The sequence below is a fragment of the Scardinius erythrophthalmus genome (assembly GCF_964197995.2).
Source record: "Scardinius erythrophthalmus genome assembly, contig: HAP1_SCAFFOLD_537, whole genome shotgun sequence".
Classification (NCBI taxonomy): domain Eukaryota; kingdom Metazoa; phylum Chordata; class Actinopteri; order Cypriniformes; family Leuciscidae; genus Scardinius; species Scardinius erythrophthalmus.
The window spans coordinates 429-25420 of record NW_028296082.1 but is presented as its reverse complement, the minus strand read 5'-3'; the positions used below and the strand labels follow the sequence as shown (position 1 = coordinate 25420).

Sequence of the window (24992 nt, the reverse complement as noted above, 5' to 3'; positions counted from 1 at the left end):
ATATGTGTGTGTGTGTGTGTGTGTGTGTGTGTATATATATATATATATATATATATATATATATATATATATATATATATATATATATATATATATATATATATACCAAGGGAGCTAAAAATCAAGTCTTATAACATGAACTTTGAAATGCATATGGACTGTTAGCAACCCTCGTCTCAGGGTTCCAGACAAAAAAGACATTGAAAACTTTTAACTGATAAATTACAGGATCACTTGATAAAGTTTTGTTAAGAAGTGATTCATTGAGTTCATCTTCTTTAACTTTTACTGCTCTGTGGTGAGGAAGTGATCCTTTATAGACTGTCAAATTAAGTTAGCTTTCTATGATATGTCTCTAGTTGTATTTAGTAGGCTATACATGTATTCCAGTATGAATGTATTTGTGGCATTTCTGTTTTATAGCTTTCTAAAAAAAAAAAAAAAAAAGCAAGCTACGTTTTTCTTAGTCATTTCAAGGCTATTTATTTTCAAAAGGTACATGTTTTTTTATAATACCATTATCCATTTTAATATATTTAAAAATGTGAATATGTATGTATCTTGCTTGTTTGGTTCGTTTTGAATCAAACATGTCTATCCACTTGAATGATTCTCTGACAGAAAAAAAAAAAAAAAATGATTCAAGAGGTTGTTTTGTAACACTTTTTGACCGACTCTTTCATTTTATGAAACCGCTACTGAGATTATTTTGTTTGTAGATCGAACGACTCACGTTGTGTGGACATTGTTTTGCTGAATAACACAATAATTCAGCAACCATTACAGCAAGTGGTCATGGGTTAAGTGTTTGTGAAACCAAACAAAACTGGCACTTGTGATTTGAGTAGCAGATGTGCGATTACTCTCATATTTGACAGGTGCATGACAAAAACACATCCTCCATGCAGTGAACGTTTATTTCTGAGATTGATTGTTTTTTTTTTCTGTCTTTGTCTGATAAACTTAAAAGTGAAACCAATGTATAAATGAAGGTATAAATATATATCACAAAAGATCATATATATATAATGTGGCGAGCAGGACGAGGCCGAGGGCCGTGAGAGAGCAGCACGAGGTCTCGTATCTGTCACGAAGGAGCGGGAGCATAAAGGAGGAGCGACGACAGTGAAGAGCGAGAGAGGACAGGCCTGAACTTGTGTTATGTTTTGTTTTATTGTGACAGCAGTCGTCCGTGAGGGGCTGCTGTCTTTTACTTTCGTTTTGTATTTGTTTTATTTTTATCATTAAAATGTGTCATGAATGTTCGCCGGTTCCCGCCTCCTTCTTCCCATAACATCTGAATTACACACACACACACACATATATATATATATATATATATATATATATATATATATATATATATATATATATATATATATATATATATATATTAGGGCTGGGTAAAAAATATCGATTTCTCGATTTTAATCGATTCTCATTTTTATGAAACAATATCGATTCTTAAATCCCAAGAATCGATTAGTCATCCTGTTTTCAGTTGATGAATGAATGGATTATTGTTGCGCACATCCCATCCAATAAATCGCAATAATCTTTGTGCTTTGTTATTATTGATATGAAACAAAGTCTCAGATTTCAAATTACGTCCATTTTCTTACGAAATTCAAAAACATAATTACCGTTTTGGCGCTGTGGCGTGAGATCGCTCCGACGCAGCTCAGCTCAAGAGAAGCAACGAAGCAACGGAAGGAACGCTTCCGCCTTAATAACACCAGTTACAGCGCGAAATAAACATGAATGAGCATCTGAAAGTGTGTTAAAAGATAGAGTACAACTTATCGAAGTCCGTATCATGTCTCATGGAATCGCTCAATCAGTGTTTCAACCGTGCAAAGACGTTAGTAAACAATGTCATGTAACGTCACATTTACCTCAGAAAAAACATATCCAGTGACCATAAACTCGTTAGTCAGCTAGAAAAGTTAACTCTAGAGAGGACTGAGGAGCATTTTGTTAAATATATGCATCATTATATAGCCTATTCATTATAATTTTTAATGTTCTTCAATATTTAATGCATGTTTGAATAAATCTGGAAAGTTTTTTATGACAGCCATCATTTAAAATTGTATATAATTTCATATAACTTTATTATTATAAAAATAAATAAAAGTGTATTTTAAGTGTTTGTATACATCAGTTAATTTTTACCTTCAGTATTATACATAGTAGGCTAATGAAGCCTATAGGCTACAACTGACTCCCATGGTTTACAGCAGAGGTTTGTTTTCCTTGAGAAAATTTGCAATGTATTGAACCTGATATCCAAAATAATCGATATTGAATCGAATCGTAATCGTAATCGAATCGAATTGCAAGCTTGTGAATCGAAATCGAATCGAATTGTGAAATATTTGTCAATACCCAGCCCTAATATATATATTAGGGATGGGACAGCATGAAAATTTCATATCAAGATAATAGTGACTAAAATTATCGTAATTATCAATATTATCACGGTTTTGTTAAAACAAGATGAAAGTGTTCAAAAATAACTGATGCTCACACTGAAAACATTCAACAACTTTTAAACAACAAATAAAACAAGCAGCTCTATGCACTTTTTTAAGCAAGATTATATTCTGTGGCATTTCCTTCCTTAAAATGACCGTCGTCAATAACAACACATTATAGCACAGTGCACATGTATCACAACGGATGTGCACGCGCTCTCTCATTTCATTCAAATACAACTTGCCGTTTGATAATATTTTTGTTGTCATGTAAGATTTAAAACATTAATCTGCCTTCCGCCATTTAAAAACAACAACATTGTGTCTGAGTCAGCTTTTTGCTGGCTGGACAGTATTTACAGTGAGTTATTAAAATCGCGATAATCAAACACGGTTTTAATGATAATTAAATTTTAAACGATAATACTAACCGTCAGTACATTTTATCTTGGTTTATAGTGAAACCGGTAATCGTCCCATCCCTTATATATATATATATAAATAATGTGCAGCATTGTCTTTAATAGTTTTAAACTTTGTTGTTATTACTATCTCTCTCTCTCTCTCTCTCTCTCTGTGTGTGTGTGTGTGTGTGTGTGTGTGAGAGAGAGAGAGAGAGATAATGCATATATTTTGTGTTGTATGCTATGAACCTTATTAAAAATCAAAAAAAAAAAAAAAAAATCTGTAAATAAATCTTTATAAAGTCATCCTGTGGATTAAACTGTATGTTGCCGCCATTTCCAGATGAACAAGTGTAACATTATGGACACTTACATTTGCCCTATTGATTTATCGTTACTAATTAAACATTTATTCATTGACATAGTGGTCATTGTAGTGTGGGTATAGGCTAACTAAAGAGTTCACAACCATAGTGTACAGTATGTATTGTCTAAGACAGCAACAGTAACCATGAGGACAAAGGTTACTTTTTCAGATACCATTTTAAATATAACTTGGAACCAAAGAATCAATGCCAGTCACTTAATATCATCAATAAAAGCCAAGCAATATTCAGCACTCCATCATTTATTTATATGTTGTCAGTGATTGATTTTGACTAGCATGCACTCTAAAAAATATTGTGTAGGTCAAACAAAAAAAATCAACGCAACAGTTTGCATCAATATATTTGCGTTATGACAACTTCTAATAACATTACGTTCAGCCAACAAACTATATTGAGTTAGACAAATGACCTTTTACTCTTTAGACAGAGGTATTTTTAAGTAGCATAAACTCTATTTTTTAAGTTGAGTACTTGAAAAAATAAAGTTGTTCCAACTATTTTTTTTACATAAATTTTAAAATAAATTCAGCGGTATGTTGCTTTAATTGTTTAGCTTTTTTTCTTCATGTTTTAGTTGCTTGTAAGAAATTAATTCATTCAACAACAATTTTGTTAGTTAACTGTTTTTTTATTTTATTTTTTGAACTGCAGTTTCAAAAATTGAGTTTCAAAATGTTGCACTTTGCACAATTTACAAAACAAAAATGTGTACTCCACACAAATTATAAACAAACTGGCCCTACAGATTTGCCTTTAAAACATTTGTATGCATACTCAGTTATGCCATCACAATGAATAAATTCCTACACAGCAAAGTTATTAGCATTTACATATTTTTCCACAGTGTCAAACAATCTGTAAAACTATTTCTTCACAGTAAACCCCATTTTTAAAACATCTAAGATTGCTACTGTCACAAACAAACATATATATACATGCTACTGACATTCATATATTAACCTCAGTTTTTCAAGCAGTATGAAATATAACACAAATATCAGTCTATAGTAGACTTCAAATTACAAAAAAACAAAAACAAAATTTCCTCTGGAACAAGTAGAGATTTCAGAAAATACTGTTCTTCAGACGCATTACTTTTGCACTGGGTTTCAGTCCATCAAGTTCAAGAAACAGCTTCTGAAACACTTCACAGGTATATTTAAGTTCCTTGGGTTAACTCAGATTCAGAGCATATATTATGCCCATCAGCAGAGCACAGCACTTTGAGATATCCATTCCATTCAGGATTTTCGTCTTGTGGTCAAATCCTGAAGTAGGTTGATCACCGATGATGGCAATTGTCATCACTTGCCTTTCAATGTCTTCCTCAAACTCTTGTGTGTTCTTGTAAAGCAAGAGAAAATATAGATAGCATGTTAGAGCTAATGAATTGGATTATTATTGCTGATGTTTTAAGTTAATCTTACTTAATTCAGTTAATCACTGGAAACTTTGTTCTATTTTAACTTTAACTCTATTTTAACTTTTTTTTATTTGATTTTAATGACCATGCACCTATTACTCAAATGGCCAAAATAGGTTGCATCAATAAGTAACAATCAAAAATATTTTTTCATAAAAATAATAGTAATGATATCACTGACCTGGGTAGACCCAGTGTGTGGCCAGTGTAATATACCTAAAATTTGAACTGAAAGAGAGCAGTGCAGGAGCACGTTGTTGCCCTGTGTGTTTACACTGTGCCAAGTGAAGATTTAATTTTATTTTCAAGATGTTGTAATACTCACAGCAAATTCCTTGAAAAGGTCCTCTTCTTTCTCTCCAAGATAGACAACAAGGCAGCGGATAGCTATTCTCTCCGTACTTCAATTGTATTGTGCTATTTAATAAAAATGAAAAAAGAATAAAGAGAAAGTGCCAACAGTAAATAAATATACTTTAATCTGAACAGGTGAATGACAACAAATTGACATTTTAAACACAAATCTAAATTATTCTAGTGTGATGGTCTAAATAATTTACAATACCTCAAAAAGCATGTCCCTGATCTTTCTGATTCTTCCTCCTTTAGCTCCTCCCTTTGATAAGGCTAGGTCCATCAGTTTTGGGGTAGGCTTGTCAAGTTTGGCCATAAAGGTGGCTTCAAGACTTACAGTGCTTATTCTCTTGAATTCTTCATTTATCTGCATAAAACAAGAATGGTAGAACATTTCGCAACATCAAATTACATGTAATATGTTCTTATATATTAAATAATACTGTGTTCAGCCCTGTTATCAGTACTTTTTCAATGCAACACCAATTAATACTATGTTTACAATGTCTGTGTTGTTTATTTACAAATTAAAAATTAAAATGGTGAACTTAATGTCAACGGTGATACATTTTCTGCAGCCTGTTTAAATAACTTCAAGGTGATTTTCTGGTAAAGTTCTGAAACTGTATAACAATAGCTGTCTGAAGATGGGGAAAACAATTAAAACTCTAGTCAAAAGAACTCTACTCTACTCTAGGAAATACCTTTAATTTCCACATCACTGTGTTGATCTGTGTTGGCTGAACTTACAAACCTTTTTATTATGTCTTCCTTGAAGTCCATCAATGAGTGAGGAGTATGTTCTCGGCTTCTGTGGGAAGCAAATGAACCATTAATATTAGTGCTGAAATTGCAGTTCTGAAATGCATAACAACAGTGACCAAAATCCAGAATATCTCTTTCTGCAGGTTGTACTAACACAAAAACACACTGTATAAATAAGCAATTCAAAAAAAAAAAAATCTGCCTAGAGATCAAACGTCGGTTAATGTTGGTCAAACAGCAAACTGCCTACAATAAAACTTGAATGCTATCTGTGATAGCAGATTTTTAAAAATGTGTCACTCTGTGCATTAAATTATTTTCCTATTTACAGCACAAATGAAATTCCCTCCCTGGCTGAGCATATTTTTCAATCAAACCGTTTTTACATTCTTATCCACTGCTATCCTGGTCAAATTACACTGCTAATATCAACTGTATTACCCGGTGTAGCTAAACCTCTAGTTAAATGGAGAGAATTTATTTGTAAATGAAATAAAACTCAGAGTACTCACCTTGAAATGTCCTTTGTATCATACTGGTCAGCCTAAAGCATGTCTGAACTTGCTCCTTGCTTGTTAAGTGGGGGAGGAGCTTTGAAATCCTGAACTCAAATGGTGTGGAAAAATTAAGTTATCAAGCCAATTTCATTGGATTGCTACAACGTAAATATTGTTTTAAACTAATCAACACATATATTTATGTTTAAATTACAAACATTATTAAGTTGATGTAATTATCAACATTATTCTGTCATGACAACTCATTAAAATAATGCTGGCAACTTAAAAGGTTTAATCAAATTAACAATTTAGAATCTTTAATTTACAACAATGTATTAAATTATGTAGTGGTAACAGTAACATTTTTTAGAGTGTGTGCTAAGGTGTGATCACTGCCATTCAATTAGGTTCCCAACCTTGTAGACACAGAGGATTTGTTCTACATAAACACACCATTCAAACAATTAACAAAGAAATCAACACATAAGCCAAGCTACCTTTAGCCTCCATAATGAGAAGATTTTTTTTTTTTTTTTTTTTGCCAATGAGGCGTGAAACATCTTTTTTCATATGCTGTATTTTTCCTCATTAAATCTTAATGCTGTAAAACTGTGTTATTGTATCTATTTCTTCAAAGTTCCTGTGTTATTCCAGAGCTAGATGCAGTCATCTTTGAAAGTCTGGCCACAGATGAATCGTTTGCCACTGGTCTCACAAGTTTCTTTTGTCCACCCCATTGCAACTCTCCAATTATCCTCTTTTTTTCTTTTCTTTTTTGGAGAGAGTGTGTCTGTGCAAGATGACTTGTTTGGATAGGGTTGCAGGAGATGCCTGGTTTCCATCTAAGGGTAAATTCAGTATGGATAACAAGCTCCAACTTACTGTGTATCTGTCACGGTAGTATTAAGAAAACGAGAAAAACTCAAGTGCAGAGAAAAGATTTTAATAAACAAAAGAACAAAGTAAAACAAACACCCACAAGGGGGAAAACACAACTAAATACACAATAACAACTTCCAAAATAAACATACCAGAAAGGTCACGGGAGAACAGGAGACGTATACAAGACAACGATCCGACACAGACTGCAAACACAAAGGAACTTATAAAAGGGACAAATCAGGCAGGTAATGAGGGAACAACAGGTGGGACAAATTAAACCAATAATGAGATAACAAGGAGGGTGGGGTCAAAACAGAGGCAGGAACACAAACACCACATGTGCTACACAAGACAGGACAGGCATGTGACATTACCCCCTCCTTAAGGAGCGGCTACCAGACGCTCCACTAGGGACGGGAGGGACAGACCAGGGCGGGACGGGAGGGACAGAACAGGGCGGGACGGGAGGGACAGACCAGAGTAGGGCAGGGGAAATGGACAGTTCGGGAGGCCAGGGCGGCCCACAGAGTTCGGGCGGCCAGGGCGGAGACCTTCCCTCGGGCGGCCAGGGCGGAGACCTTCCCTCGGGCGGCCAGGGCGGAGACCTTCCCTCGGGCGGCCAGGGCGGAGACTTTCCCTCGGGCGGCCAGGGCGGAGACCTTCCCTCGGGCGGCCAGGGCGGAGACCTTCCCTCGGGCGGCCAGGGCGGAGACCTTCCCTCGGGCGGCCAGGGCGGAGACCTTCCCTCGGGCGGCCAGGGCGGAGACTCTCCCTCGGGCGGCCAGGGCGGAGACTCTCCCTCGGGCGGCCAGGGCGGAGACTCTCCCTCGGGCGGCCAGGGCGGAGACTCTCCCTCGGGCGGCCAGGGCGGAGACTCTCCCTCGGGCGGCCAGGGCGGAGACCTTCCCTCGGGCGGCCAGGGCGAGGCAGACGACCCATCGGGCTGCCAGGGCGGAGCAGACCATTCATCGGGCGGCCAGGGCGGAGCAGACCATTCATCGGGTGGCCACGGCGGAGCAGATAGTCCATCTGGCGGCCAGGGCGGAGACGACCCCTCGGGCGGCCACGGCGGAGACGACCCCGGCTCAGGAACTGGAACAGACTCCACCGGCTCAGGAACTGGAACAGACTCCACCGGCTCAGGAACTGGCACCAACGGCTCGGGCACTGGAACTGGCACCACCGGCCCGGGCACTGGAACTGGCACCACCGGCTCGGGCACTGGAACTCCCACCACCGGCTCGGGCACTGGAACTCGCACCACCTGCTCGGGCACTGGAACTGGCACCACCGGCTCGGGCACTGGAACTGGCACCACCGGCTCGGGCACTGGAACTGGCTCGGGCACTGGAACTGGCTCGGGCACTGGAACTGGCACCACTGGCTCGGGCACTGGAACTGGCTCGGGCACTGGAACTGGCACCACCGGCCCGGGCACTGGAAGTCCCACCACCGGCTCGGGCACTGGAACTCGCACCACCTGCTCGGGCACTGGAACTGGCACCAACGGCTCGGGCACTGGAACTGGCACCACCGGCCCGGGCACTGGAAGTCCCACCACCGGCTCGGGCACTGGAACTGGCACCACCGGCTCTGGCACTGGAACTCGCACCACCGACTCTGGCACTGGAACTCGCACCACCGGCTCGGGCACTGGAACAGACACCACCGGCTCGGGCACTGGAACTGGCACCACCGGTTCGGGAACTAGCACCACCGGTTCAGGAACAGACACCACCGGCCCAGGAACAGACACCACCGGTCCAAGTGTGTGCGTAGCCCACACACACCACATGGCTGTGGTCATAATGGCCAGTGTCGCGGTCACTGAGGGCTCAGGAACAGACACGGGCTCCGGCTCAGGAACAGACACGGGCTCCGGCTCAGGAACAGACACGGGCTCCGGCTCAGGAACAGACACGGGCTCCGGCTCAGGAACAGACACGGGCTCCGGCTCAGGAACAGACACGGGCTCCGGCTCAGGAACAGACACGGGCTCCGGCTCAGGAACAGACACGGGCTCCGGCTCAGGAACAGACACGGGCTCCGGCTCAGGAACAGACACGGGCTCCGGCTCAGGAACAGACACGGGCTCCGGCTCAACACGGGCTCCGGCTCAGACATGACGGGAACACTCTCGGCGGCGGCCATCTTGTCCGAAGACACAGGCTCGACAGACGTGACGGGATCACCCTGGGCGGCGGCCATCTTGTCCGAAGACACAGGCTCGGCAGGCGTGGCGTGAACAGGCTCGGCGGCGGCCATCCTGTCCGAAGACACAGGCTCGGCAGGCGTGGCGTGAACAGGCTCGGCGGCGGCCATCTTGTCCGAAGACACAGGGTCGGCAAACGTGACGGGATCACTCTTGGCGGCGGCCATCTTGTCCGAAGACACAGGCTCGGCAGGTGTGACGTGAACAGGCTCGGCGGCGGCCATCTTGTCCGAAGACACAGGCTCGACAGGCGTGACGTGAACAAGCTCGGGCTGGGCAGACGTGACGGATCGCTGAGGTGGTGCAGGTAGTGCGAGCAGGATAACTGGAACAGGGACCACCGGAACAGGGACCACCGGAACAGTCACGGAGGGAGTCTTCTTCTTCCTCCTCCGTTTTGAGATCACTGGAACTGGGACCACTGGGCTCGGGACCACCGGAACTGGGAACACTGGACTCGGGACCACCGGCACTGAGGTCACCGGAACTGGGACCCTCTTCCTGGTCTCTCGCTCCTGCAAGCGAGCGAGACCCTCCACCATAGCCACAAAGGTACTGCGGTCATATGCCCTTCTAAGCACCCAATCCATGGGCTCGTCAAGAGCATAAAAGAAAAGGTCCTTGAGGGGCTCTTCATTAAGGCCCAGTCCCTCGGCTGCACTAAGGAATTCGACCGCGAACTTCCTTAGGTCAGCTCCCTGTTGGCGGAGCGCAATCAGTGACTGAACGCGAAGAATGCGTTCATACTGAGGGCATGACACGGGGGGAACAAGTGGATGTTGGGAATTCCTCTGCTGAGTTTTTGACATGGTCGGATCGTTCTGTCACGGTAGTATTAAGAAAACGAGAAAAACTCAAGTGCAGAGAAAAGATTTTAATAAACAAAAGAACAAAGTAAAACAAACACCCACAAGGGGGAAAACACAACTAAATACACAATAACAACTTCCAAAATAAACATACCAGAAAGGTCACGGGAGAACAGGAGACGTATACAAGACAACGATCCGACACAGACTGCAAACACAAAGGAACTTATAAAAGGGACAAATCAGGCAGGTAATGAGGGAACAACAGGTGGGACAAATTAAACCAATAATGAGATAACAAGGAGGGTGGGGTCAAAACAGAGGCAGGAACACAAACACCACATGTGCTACACAAGACAGGACAGGCATGTGACAGTATCTGTGTTAGGACATGGCTTTGGGCACTTCACATCTTCTCTCATTTCACTTTACTTGTTCTGTGCAGCTTTTTAAAAAGAAGCAGCAGAAGGAAAAAAAAAAAAACTATCCATAACATCTATATTCCATTATGGATAGTTATTGTGGCATCAGCTGGGGGCAGTCCATCTGCCATCATGCATATGGTTACTAGTAAAAAGTACATCATCCACCTTTATCTGTTCTATATTGTTTATTGATATCATAATGTTTACCATTATACTGCAGTATACATGTTTATATTTGATATTTGTGTAGTTTTAGTCTGCCTGTTAATTACTCACCCTCAATTATGTTTGGTCTACCTTCTGCTCTGCTATTTGACTCATGTATGTTTCAACCCTGTTCAGCATTTTTGTGACTTTAAAATATATTAGACTCATGATTCACAACAATATCATGAATGTTAAAGAACAATCTGTGAATAGTAGGCATAAATCAGAGCATGTCAGTTCCACACACACATACAGTATATATATATATATATATATATATATATATATAGAGAGAGAGAGAGAGAGGGCGAGAGAGAGAGAGAGATAGAGAGAGAGAGAGAGAGAGAGAGAGAGAGAGGGAGAGAGAGAGAGAGAGAGAGAGAGAGAGAGAGAGAGAGAGAGAGAGAGAGAGAGAGAGAGAGGGAGAGAGAGAGAGAGGGCTCAACTACATCAAAATATATCTTATATTTATTTGCACTGGGTATTCATGATATGTCGGTACCATAGTGGGATGGTTGGGTGGATTTAAGATTATCTTTTTAATCTTTAAAAACACTATCAAATTTTAATATCAGCCATTTATTGGTTATCTGCCATAAATGGAGTTGACTAGTTAACTAAGGTTTGGGAGCGGGGCTACGCCTCAACCAGTCACCTGACTACTCAAAACCTTCTTAGATCGGGCCGCCCCTTACAGAGCTGTTTGGCTCGTTCTCTCGAACCCTACCTTCCCAACCCTCTCTCATTCATTCAACCATCCATATCATCCCCTCTTCTCTTCCCTTCCAGGTTATATCGGGGGTCCTAATCACTCGGCCTACATTTAACTGAGATGATGCCCCCACTCTGAGTCTCCTGGCCGCCAACACCAGACGCCCAGATCAACTTGACTACCATCCCTTTTTCCCCTCCACTTCATTTTTTCCCTATTCATCCCCAACTCATCCCCAACTCTTCTGACTAGCGCCCCATTTTCCCCTTTCACTTCATCTTTTCCCTGTTCATCCCCAATTCTCTTCAATAAATAATTTCCAACATTCATGATTGTGGTGTGGTTCTTACTTGTGAACATGAAAATAATTACCAGCTTATTTAATTTTTTCATTGATGCATCCTTAATTTTTTTAAGAACCTTTTCAAGAAAAAAAAACATTTCTTTTTGTGAAAGACACCAGCTGTTTGAAAGTAATTGCCTCAGAAAAGTAAAATGTGAGAAAAAACTTTAGAAAAATTGGTTTGGAGATGCCACTTCAATATTTTGTTTTCTAATACAATGACAGAAAGACATTTTTAAGTGTTACTTACGCTGTCCACACACTAACTGTTGGCAAGAAAAAAATCAGGGCTAAAATCATGTAATGGAGATCTCCGGCAAAAACTCAGAGGCAAATCGGTTCTCGTTCATGTGAGTGACAGTAGCTATGTTTGAATGATCAAAGTCATGATCTGAGAGGTGTGCCAATGCGTTGCCAGTGCCCAAGAGATATTTAGCAGATTAAATATAGACCTGTCAGTGATCCAGTCCTGTAGTGTGAAATGTGTTTTGACTAGAACTGACACCTGTAACAACAGTTGTTTAATGTAAAAAGAACATCAGTTTGAAAGTTCTGTAGAGAATATAACCCTATGGCATTAAGCAACTACATCAACATCTCTCAGCTTGGGGGTGGGGGAACGGATTTCGACAGCTGGAATTTTTGCCGTCGGATTCTGTTCCCCCCATGTTTCTTAAACAATGAGGTTCTAATATTTATCAATCAGACACGTTTTAATTGCTGCCAATAGCCTAGTGTTCAGCACACTGACATTTAGTGCTTTTGGGATTTGGGCGACCCGAGTTCAAATCCATGATTGTGGACTTTTCTTGATGCAATACTGTCCTATCATAATAAAAAGCAAAGACGTCAAAACATAATTCTTTAACCTGATGCCGGTTAAGCTCCATCCACACAGAATAGAATCAGCATCTTTTAAGCCACCTCATCAACATTTCTCATCATGGGGCTGGGGGAACGGATTCCGACAGCTGGATTGTTTGCTGTTGGATTCTGTTCCCCCCATGCTTCTTACACAATGAGGTTCTAATATTTATCAAACTGATGCTGATTAATTGCTATAGATAGCCTAGTGGTCAGTGCACTGACATTTAGTGCTTTTGGGCTTTGGGCGACCAGAGTTCAAATCCAGGCTTGTGGACTTTTCTTGATCCAATACTGTGTTTTCATACTAAAAAGCAGAGACGCCAAAAAATATTATTTAAACTGATGCCATTTAAGCTCCATCCACACACAGAATAGAATCAGCATTTTTAAGCAACTACATCAACATTCTCTCATTATGGGGGTGGGGGAATGGATTCCGATAGCTTGATTGTTTGCCGTCAGATTCTGTTCCCCCCATGTTTCTTACACCTCGAGGTTCTAATATTTGTCAAACTGATGTCATTTTAATGCTGACAATAGTCTGGTGGTCAGTGCACTGACATTTTGTGGTTTTGGGATTTGGGCAAACCGAGTTCAAATCCAGGCTTGTGGACTTTTCTTGATGCAATACTGCCCTATCATAATAAAAAGCAGAGAAGCCAAAAATAAATCTTTAAACTGATGTCGTTTAAGCTCCATCCAGACAGAATAGAATCAGCATTTTTAAGCAACTACATCAACATCTCTCATTATGGGGGTGAGGGAACGGATTTCGACAGCTGGATTGTGATTGATGATTCAGTTCCCCCCATGTTTCTTACACAATGAGGTTATAATATTTATCAAACTAATGCTGGTTAATCTCCATCAAGACACAAAATATAATAAGCATGATGAATACAAAAGAAGATATTTTGGCTCCCATAGTGTCTTTTTTTCTACTATGGACGTCAATGGCTCCGTCATCTGTTTGGTTACCAGCATTCTTCAAACCATCTTCTTTTGTGTTCAACAGAAGAAAGAAACTCATACAGGTTTGGAACAACTGAGGTGAGTAAATGATGACATAATTTTCATGTTTGGGTGAACTATCCATTTAAGTGTAACAAAAAAACTAATCTAAATACATTTTTGGACCACATGTAGCCTATATGAGTTTGTATACTTGTATACTTTTTTATTTTTGATGATCTGCCTATCTAAATTGACTCACATTGACAAACTTGCTGCATGTAGCTGTAGATGACTGAAGTAACCAAAAGGGTAATGAGCCTATCAGCTTTCTGTGCTTTAGGTGGGTCCATCGGGATCTAAGTTCTATCCATTGAGCTGCTGTCGCTCCTGTCCGTGTCTCATTTTCATTCTCCTCCCCCAACACTGACACCACTTTAAATGTTTGTCAGATGGGACACAATAACACACTTTAAATTAAAATGGAAATACCCAGCTCACCATTAACCTTCTGACTCCTCAGTTTGACGTTATGTAACCACAGCTGAAGCCATCTCTCAGAGGAGATGGAGGCTAGGAGGTTGAAAGCAGCCCAGCCTTGAATATATAATTCTCCTGAATGTGTTTGCCTTTGGTGTTTAATTTACTTTCTCTTACACAGGTCAGTGAATCCCTCGTCAGACATGCGGTGCATGGTAATGGGGAACCAACATGAATGTGTGTTATTGTGTGTTCACAAAGGTGTTAGAATTTTCTTCAAGTTGTTGGTGGCACTTTGCTTCTTTCGTTGGGTTTAGCACACTGCTACACACAGCGTGTGTGTGGTTCAGGTATAGCCTGCATTATGGGGACAAAATGCAATATCCAAAATCCTTGTCCTTGTGGGGACATTTTTGGTCCCCATGAGTAAAACAGCTTAGAAATCATACTAAATTATGTTTTTTGAAAATGTAAAAATGCAGAAAGTTTTCTGACATGGGTAAGTTTAGCATATAATATACAGTTTGTAGTATAAAATATATATATATCTATGGAAAGTCCCAATAACCCTACTACACCCCCCCCCCCAATTATATTGTAATTATAATTGCAAATATATATAAATAAATAAATAAATAAGCAAATTGCAATTTCATGTTAAGAAATGTTTATGGCTGATGAATTTTCTCAATCTATTCCCTTTTGGCAGGTTTGACAAAAAATGTAAAACCCCGCTGTCTACAAATTACACAGAAGACACAATTATTAAACAATGAAAACACTTTGTGCCACAGCAAGGAGCCCACAAATATGTTGCAGCCTTCATTATGTGTTTCAACAAGTACCTGATCATAATTGAACTGATGATAGAAATTGGCATTTGTTGTATTAATATTTTGTATAACTCTCCCATCAAAGTGCAACCATTTTGTTTTAATGAGCTTTTAGTCACATGCATACACGAGACATCAAAGGCAGATCATTGTGTTGCTGAGGGACGGGAATAATGATCACCGCGGTTTATTGCTTACTTTACCATTTTGAGCTCATCTCCAGGGCAACAATGACAAATTATCATGAGAAAAACGACAGACCTATGGGGTTAGAATTGTTGCATTATTCCAAATAGATAGACAACAATTTACAAACAAATGTAAAGAGATTCACAAAAAATATCAAATACACAAATAAATAGATTAAAATCCACAAATAAATGTAAAGAGTTTCACAAAAATGTATTAAACCCACAAATAAATAAAATGAGATTTATTTATATATATATATATATATATATATATATATATATATATATATATATATATATATATATATATATATATATATATTAGACGTGGGCATAGATTAATTTTTTTAATCTAGATTAATCTAGATTAATTTTGAAATTAATCTAGATTAATCTAGATTAAAATGGCTCATTTGAATTCTGCCGAAGGCATTCAGAATATGTGTGTGCTACCCAAATAATGACTATAAAAGTAAGTCTTTGAGAACGGGTTTCTCAAGTCAGGTGGCGCATTAGACCAGGGGCTCATCTCCTGTTTCCAAAATGCATCCCAAACTGCTTGAGAAAGCTGTTCTACTCACTGTGAAGGTTACTACTGTACTGTTACCGTCCGTAGGCAACATTAGGTAGGCCTATGTTATTATCAACTACTAGCGATGTTGCCTAAAATCCATATTGTGATATACATTGCAGCCTCTTGCGATAACGATATTATAATAAAACCATTTCAGAACAGGTTACACAGACCCTGCTAAACAACTGCTAAATGTATTTTTTTTAAAGGGTGTATGTAGTTTTGAGAACATATATTGTGCAAAACTGTAAGTATACAACATAATTTTGCAGATAAATAAAATGTAAGTACACTAGCTGCAGAGACTTAAGTAGGTCTAATGTTTATTGTGGCTTGGAGCTTATGAAACCCCAAATTTAAAATTAGAATATTGTCTAACTGATGTCTTTTCAGTTAAAAAGAAACACAACAACGATTCTTAAAATCGGGCGCAGACAGAGATTATGTTCTACACCACTCAGATATATTGGGAATAATACGCGCGCGCTGGTATTCAGTGATATGTTTCGTTTTGAATTTGAGGTGGTAGAACGGATAAGTCACGTTTTAACTTACCGAACTGTTACCTCACACACTCTGTATATATAGTTTGCTGCTGCTCGTTGCACCGATCTTTTTCACCAGTTTTCACTTTCAGCTGTGTTACAGTGTTTACTTAAGATGACGACGAATATGATGCGTTGCAGCCGGGTGTTCCTCGCGGCCGCGGGTAGATTGCGTCATCATAGCTTGTGTAGCTTGAGCCAGCTCCGAACCCAACTTGGAGAATAGATTAACGGCGATATTTTTTTTATCGCGCGATAAGAGTCTCGCGTTAACGCGCCGATAACGGCCCACCACTAATATATATATATTTGTGAACTGGTTTCTGTGCATTTGTAAATCGCTGCACACATTTGTGAATTGCTTCTTGTTCATTTGTAAATCCCCTCACACATCTATGGATTCAAGATCTATGGATTTTGAAATACTTCTAGCGTCAATGTGCTGACAAATCCACAAATAAGTGGACTCCACCCACCGTTTACTCAGGCCAATCAGATAACGGCCACATTGAGCTGACCAATCGTAGCACGTTCTCGCTACAACCAATCACGTTAGACTTTACGATCAGGATGGTCTTGCCCTCAGGTAACTTTGCTCGTTTATCTGCATTGGTTCAAATAGGAAGTGTAAGGCTAAGGCCCATAAAATTGCTTCATTAAAATATGTTTAAAATTTGGATTTCGTTAGAGTTATGGATTTCGACCATTAGACTTTGTATCAAGCCAAGACACATTTTTATGAGCCTTTGAAAATACCGCTTAAATCTCTGTTATGGGAACAATGCGTTATGGAAGAGTCATGTTATTCTATCAACAGCAAAGTGTAGCCGGTCGATTTAGACATTTGTGTTTAATTGGATATTTTTGTTATGTGTAAGGAGAAATGTTGTATAAACTGTTAACTTCTGCAAAACTTGCTCTATTTTCAATGGTTCCGATCGGGAGTTCCTATCAATTGTTGTATGTGGGGCCTTAATTAGTGGGACACCGAAGGAAAATATATCGCTTCTCCTTTAAAGGGGAACTGAATCGAAATAGGAAGTAAAGGTGATATAACAGATGTGTTATTGTTATTTGTTTTAGGACACTTAAAACTGCTTAAGTACTGTAGTTACAAGGGTGGAAACAGTGATGTTAGTTTGCTGTTTTGTTACTAGGGTGCAGCCATCTTGAGCTTCAACGGTCCGTGACGTCACTGGCATGGTAGGCTACCTTGACAGCTCCAGCCAAATGACAGCTCCAGCAAAATAGCATCTCAAGAGCATGTTCAAAAATTGTGATCTGTCCAACAAGCGAATATAACACCTCCGATGCCATCAAGGACCGAATAACCTGTTTGCAAAATGACTGTGGCATAAATGTGACCACGGCAGGTCCTGTAAACAAGTTCCACTCACCTCTTAGTTGTTATCATGATGTTCACCTTCACCGTAGATCACATTGCTAAATTAATCCAACAACGAGGATGCTATCCAATATAAGCAATATCCATCGACCACACCCGCAAGATACTTGTTAGTGTGAATTCAGCCGCTTTCAAACTGTGTATGAGAGACGCAGTGGCGCGCCTTGCCAGTTTAAATTTGACAAGCGCACACCCTAAACAGTGCACAGACAGCCAGCTGTCACAGCGCGTGCACTAAACTAAATTCTCTTTATCGTCTTATTGCATTTAAAGTGTCAAAACACAAGGTTCACATCAACAGTTGGTTTTGTCTTAAGTTAATGTAAACATCTGTAAGAAATCGTGTATTCTAGATCCCTGCATTACTGTAGTTCTTAAAGTGACAGCAGTCTATATAAGAAACAGTATACGTTTCATTCATACAGTGAAGAATATGCAGTTTTATTATTTCATTTGATGATTCAATATCTTACTTAAATGCTGTTTTTAGTGTTAACTTGTACAGTTCTCTGTCCATACTGTCAAAATCAGTCAGTTCAGTCAGAGTAGCAGTAGAGTAGCCTGACATAAGGCTACATAAGGCAGACATTTTTTTTTTTTTTGCATAACAAGAACAAGAACAATATACAAACATACAGAGGATCACAGTGTATTGACATAACGTTAGTAGCCTACAGTAGTACCATGCCAGTGACGTCATTGTCTGCGCTCTGATAACAACAAATGTAAAATTCAGTATTGGGAAAAACTTCATATACAGTATGTTCTGTTTTTTATATAATTTTTTTAATTAATTTGTTTACAATTTTAATAACCAACATGTTATCGAATTATATTTTGTTCGTTTCAGTTCCCCTTTAAGCATTCATGCTCAGACCATGTGGTGTAATGGGGAGGCAGAGGTAGTTTTACTGTTTTTTTTTTGTTTTTTTTTGTAATGAAATCACTATATTTATGATGTTAAAACACTGTTAAGAGTTTATGTCATAATGTGCATCAGTGTGATTAGCTTATTTTCCTTGAAAGCGGCTCTTTAACCTTGTTAAAGTTAGCGCCTCATTTTCACGTGCATCTTTCAATGCAGGAATGAGAGAGTAGGCCTTCTGATGTCTATTTACTAATCTTGCCTCACTACTCTGTTAAAGGTTTGTTGTTTCAATTTGTGATTATTGATTTGACTTTTTATTAAGTAATTTGTAAATTTAATTTTAAAGTTGTGTACCTCAGTATATATTAGGGCTATCTTCATACTAATTGCCTTGTGGTATATTTTCATGCAATGAGACTGTTTGAGCAAAAAATAACTTTATTATACACACAGTAGTTCAAAAATCAGATGTTGATGTACTTAAGAGCTTACAGTGCATTATATGTGCATTTCTGTGAATTTACAGCATATTTTGTATGTTAACTTTTACAAATATATTATGCATTTTCCATTTATGTTTTCTGTGTGCTGTCCAGTTATGTGGGGAAATTGAGCACTGCATTTAGTGTAGGTTAGGTTACCTACCCTTGAAAGGTTACCACTTGAAGTCTGCTACAAAAGCATCAATAAGTTGCTGACTAATGAATAACTGGATTCAACCTCATGATAAATACTTGAGTTTTCGTAATTATAGGTGAAATTCACAATTTCCCACTTCTTCAGTCAAGTTTTAAATATGCAGCAGGTCCGTGGATCTAATGATCTATAGAGCATTAAATATGTTAAATAGTATTTTAAATATTAAATACCTGTACTACATTCCCCTTTGTTTGTAGAGAAGATATAGGTGGATTATTTTTAAACATGTGACATGATGTTGCCTTCCAATATAATGTGTTTAAAAGTGAAATGCCCAGCAGAGTACTGTTGCTAGTACTGTTACATCTTCAATGATGGTCATTTGGTATTCTACATAATATTTATGTCCTATAGCTAGCTATCTGTCACCACGATTGTAATTTAAAGAGCAACTTGCAGGTAAAAAAAAAATCTAAATGAATATATAACCGTGTATGAAAATACCATATGAAAAGATAATGCAGGATTTAAAATGTTTTAAAACGACATAATGACACCAATTTAGTAGATAAAGTGAGCGTTTCTTTGACTGCTCGTACAAGCCGCTTTTTTTTCAACATCGCGTCATTTTACGTCACACGAGGGAGACGTGTGCTGTGCTCTGCCGCAGCTCAGTGCAGAGTAGGTTGGTATTCAGTAAGAGCGGTCGTGAGACAGTGTGTTTTCAGTAGTTTTTGTATTTCAATTTATCATCGTCATGGTAAATGTATGTGTTTGTGGAGCTTGCAAAAACTCCAGCCTGTCAGGACATCGAGTCCACCGGTTTCCTAACAGGAAAAAGGACGGTGCTATCTTTTGTGCCTGGGTGCGGGTTGTGCAGGTGAAGAGACGGGATTTCTCTTCCGCGTCGGCTTCGGAAAACGCGGTCGTGTGTAGCGTTCACTTCAGATCGGATGATTATCGTCCCGGCGATATGAAGGAGTTCAACATGGGATACCGAAGTAAGAACCGGGTGAGACTCAGAGCTAGTGCGGTTCCTTCAGTGTACGCATCTTCGGGTTCTCCCGCTGGATGTAGGCGCGAGCACAACATCAACTGGCAAACGCAATGTAAGCGGAACGAAACTGAGCTAACAGTTACTCGTTATTGTGTTTGTGTGGACCGTTTATCAGTTTGGACCAGTGCAGCGCGAGCCTGATCAAGCAACACTAGCCTAACTGCGAGGTAAATAAAGAGTTCGCCACTGAAGTAATAACATCGCTGCGAGATCTAGTGAGAAATATTCACATTTCTCCGTTATTAACGAATCAAACAGCGCTGACGTGAAAACCAGGAATAAACATTGTGCAATGAATGAACGAACTATCCAGTGTCCACAGATCAGCAACATTCACCATGGCTTTACTGTAGTAACACTAACTGCAACCATGGAAGTTTGGCATTTTCCACTAAGGCCCAGTATGCATCCACCTCCCTGTAACACTGACTTTCCTCAGCTGTAAACATTGCCTCGCATTTCCCACACAAGCACCTATGGAACAAAAAATGTATCATGAATAAATATCTCTCTGTCTCTCCATGAGAAACTGCTAAGTTATATCACGAGTCTGGGCGGATATTAATGAGCATGACAAACGCCTGATCAAAGCTTAGTTTCTGTTATTGTAAGTTCCAATATGTTCTGTCTAACATTAATCCTGGCCTGTCCCTGCTCTCTTGGCAGCCTAGCAGGCTCATAATTGTATGGCTGTGGTCCGTAAACAATTTCCTCAGCGTCCGAAATGTCATTGCAATCCATATTTCCCTGTTGTGTGAATCGACCGCTCTCCCTCGTGCTACGTCATGACTCTCGCCCGTCACGCCCATTTTCAGATGCGGAAGTAAAATTTTCTCACAAAAACGACTCCAGAAGCCACTGTAGCATATTTATAATTTTTTTTTAAAGAAAATCTAGTTCCTACATTATTTTTCTATACATTGACTTGTTGGGTCTTCTAACCTGCAAGTTGCTCTTTAAAAGACAAAATCATCCGTTTTGCCATTTCTTACATCGTGTCCACCCTATGCTGTCTACACTGGACAAAGCAAATGTGCAAATTAGGTTATGTGTCCTCGGTGTAATTGCGTGTAGTAGCTCATCAGAAGAAGAATAACTACTTTAGAAGAAAAACGGGCATCCGTTTACTATCAATGAATCATCGTGTCACGCTGTGCCGCGTCCAGACACTATCACGAATTATGAATTTTCATATAGCCAGCACTAGTCAATAAGGAAGATTATAGACACATCATATATCTGCAGGTAAGAAAACAGACGTCATGGCCAAAATGTGTTAACACTGCAAACATGTTAGTTTTACATTATTTGAAACTGCTACGGCAGCAGGGAAGATAATGGGCTATTTGCTTTTGACGAGCTGTGTCGCGCCGCTTGAGTCCGGTGTAGAGGGTGTTATATGATGCTCGGGATCTGTGATGATCATAATTTGTGTGTAATCATGAGTTTATTCTGATAGAAATATAAAGAAGCCTTAAAGGAGACATATCATGCTTTTAAATTGTTCCTTTTTACATATAAATCATACATTTGTGGTCTATATAAAGCGGAACTGCAATGCTTGGGTCTGAATTCCTCATTATTATAGCTCCACGGGCCCCTTTTCTACCCCTTTTCTGATGTGCATCTGAGAGCAACTCGTTTTGGTGCGGTCTCTTTAAATACAATTGAGACACTTCATACCCCGCCCCCTCTCCAGGATGCAGAGGTGACACTCGGTTCAACTCCACCCCGTTCGGCCATTTTTGTAGTTTGATGGCAGAGATACGATTATCTAGCGGCACAGAAACTTTTTTATTCACACGTTATTAACAAAATGTCAACAACGGAAGACTTGTCCAGCCAGCCTTACATGTTTGAGCCAGAGTCGGAGCCGGAGCGAGATGAAAATGAAGACGACGAACCTGCAGAACAACGTCTTCATATGGATGTATCGCAATGGTGTGTTACTGTATTTACACATGAAACTTTGGTCTTCCGACCTTTTACCACCGTGTCGATTTATTTTGATTAATATGTGCGAGGGAGAGAGAGCAAGACAGCGTCTAGTTTGGAGACGGTGTCTTGTTTACATTTTCGCCTGGCTCCGAAGAGAGAGAGAGAGAGAGAGAGAGAGAGAGAGAGAGAGAGAGAGAGAGAGCGCACGCGCGACCTGGTCTCTCTCTCTCTGCTCGTTCTTTCAGTTAAACATGCGCCACAAGCGCGGCAGTTCATCTACATTAGACGGTGTAATGAAGCGTGTGGATTACTACATCCAACAACCGAACATTTTAACTTACCCTCTCGTAACTTCTGAATCCTTTAGCTTGGACTACAAATTTGCAGCGAGAAATAAAAATGGCGGATTGCTCGAAGTGTTGGGCTGGAATTCAATGTCCTTATTTGGCAGTTCCGCTGCAAATACTGTGACGTAATAGTTCACAAAACGTCATAGATAACAGAAAAATCGGAACAGGTTGAAAAATATGACCAAAACAGAATATAAAGATATCAACGAAGCACCTGAAGAGAATAATTTCAACTTTTCTGTACTTCTAAACACTCCAAATATACAACAAAATGCATTTAAGGGCTAAAAAAGTGGATTCAGCATGATATGTACCCTTTAAACTCCAACAGTCTTTTGGAAATCTTTTGGTGTTTTAACTAGCCTGGCAAGCCAGACCTATCAAGATGTTAGGTCTGGCAACTCACCATTGGCACGGCTCAATCCGAGGGAGGGGATAAACGGTTGTCTTTCAAATTCCCTCTGCAGGCAATAGGATAGTGCTACAACCAACCAGAGCGTTTTCCCACCAGCGGAGCTAGTTGATAGATTAAACTTTTGCTGTATCTGGTCGGCAAAACTACAAACACATCTTCCTTTTTTAAGAATGACTTAAGTGCCGTTCTTTGTTCTTTTCTCAAAGAAAAGCTTAAAGGAACACTTCACCGTTTTTTCATATTAAACTATGTTATTCCCTTAACTAAGACGAGTTGATACTGTATGTGCACTCAATCGCTCTGGCGCGCCGCGACACTTTGATAGCACTTAGATTAGCCCAGTTCATTTGGGGACCAAACAGAGATGAAGTTAGAAGCGACCAAACACCTCCACATTTTCCCTATTTAAATACAGTTACACGAGTAGTTACACGACCAAGTATGGTGACACAAAATAAAATGTGGCGCTTTTCTAAGCGGGTAAAAAGGATAACTATAATGTATGGCGGAATAGCACTTGGGAGCACTTCGACTCGGCGCAGTAAAAAGTCACGCCTGAAAAATCCTCTCCCCTTTTCCCTCTCACTTCTGTCATTAGAACAAACGTGACTTTTTACTGAGCCGGGTCGAAGTGCTCCCAAGTGCTATTTCGAAAAGTCAACGGAGAGTTGCTAGACTACACTGGCTGCAGAATAAATTTTGCTGCCGCTAGGGTGCGTCTAGATTTCTAGGCTATGTATTAACCACACAAACAGTTCAATTTAAATGAAGCGTCCATAGATTACAGCTCTATTTCAAGGGTGCAAATATCTTCAAAATGAATCAGATTCAGTTACTGCCCTGAGTGTAAAGTCTAATGTGATTCGTTGTAGGGAGAACGTGCTACGATTGGTCAGCTCAATGTGGCCGTTATCTGATTGGCTTGAGGAAACAGCGGGTGGAGTCCACTTATTTGTGGATTTGTCTGCACGTCAACGCTAGAAGTATTTCAAAATCCACAGATGCGTGAGGGGATTTACAAATGCACAAGAAGCAATTCACAAATGCGTGCAGTGATTTAGAAATGCACAGGAAGCGATTCAGAAATAAATGCCACAAATAAATTTGTGTCATAAAACACATTTGTAAATATATTTTTTATTTGCAAATCTCATTTTATTTATTTGTGAATTTGATACATTTTTGTGAATCTCTTTACATTTGTTTGTGAATCTCAATCTATTTATTTGGAATAATGCAACAATTCTAATCCCATACTGACCATGCAGTTGTTGCAGAGAGCGGACATCATAGGACATGAAGGTTCAACCCTTGTAAAAAGTTTGTGGCTGATTGTTTTCTGTAATGCCTTTGTGTTGTCGTATTTTGTAAGCCTACGTGTTCCCATGACAACTGTGTTCTTAAGAGTCATACTTCATTTATGTTTGTGGGTGTGTGAGAGACAGACAGTTCAAAGGATTTATCATCATTATTTTAGTTCTTCACAAACAAGTGGAGAGAGTGTGCGGTAATTATATACCCACCATATTTTCAAAATCTAAATGTGTAGTCCAGCTGACACAGAACCTATCAAGAGTACTGAACAGCATCTTTAGTGCAATATGTTTATTTTACTGTAGTTGCGTAGCAGCTCTGCTCATAGAAATGTGAATGTTCCTGTTAATTAAACATTATCTCCTTCTCTTTGCACAAAATAAATATTGTTCACCAAAGTCTCAGATGAGTCAGGGGTTTCATCCAGTTGTGGTACAGCATCACTGGTGCTTCTCATCCAGCCTGAGGTATCTTTATCTTGCCTTGGGGGTTCTGAGCTCTGAGTCTGAGGACTTTAACCTTTCACCTCAGAAGTACTGACCCTCATTCCCTGCACTCTGACCTTCAGACTCTGCCTAGAACTACTGATCGATTCTAGATGAACTCTATTACTTTTTCTATTTCATTTTCTAATCTCTGATAAGTGGCTTTTTACATTTAGTT

The 24992-nt window shown here is 39.8% G+C and overlaps 1 pseudogene across 1 annotated transcript; it reads right to left on the bottom strand.

Annotated features, from left to right (window-relative positions):
• Nucleotides 1-4365: 4365 nt before the first annotated feature.
• On the bottom strand, nucleotides 4366-5363 carry LOC308686623 (annotated as a pseudogene). The gene is made up of 3 exons: nucleotides 5259-5363; nucleotides 5019-5110; nucleotides 4366-4614 (listed from the first exon to the last, which is right to left on the bottom strand). The product of its transcript is annotated as an uncharacterized misc_RNA (transcript).
• Nucleotides 5364-24992: the final 19629 nt, after the last annotated feature.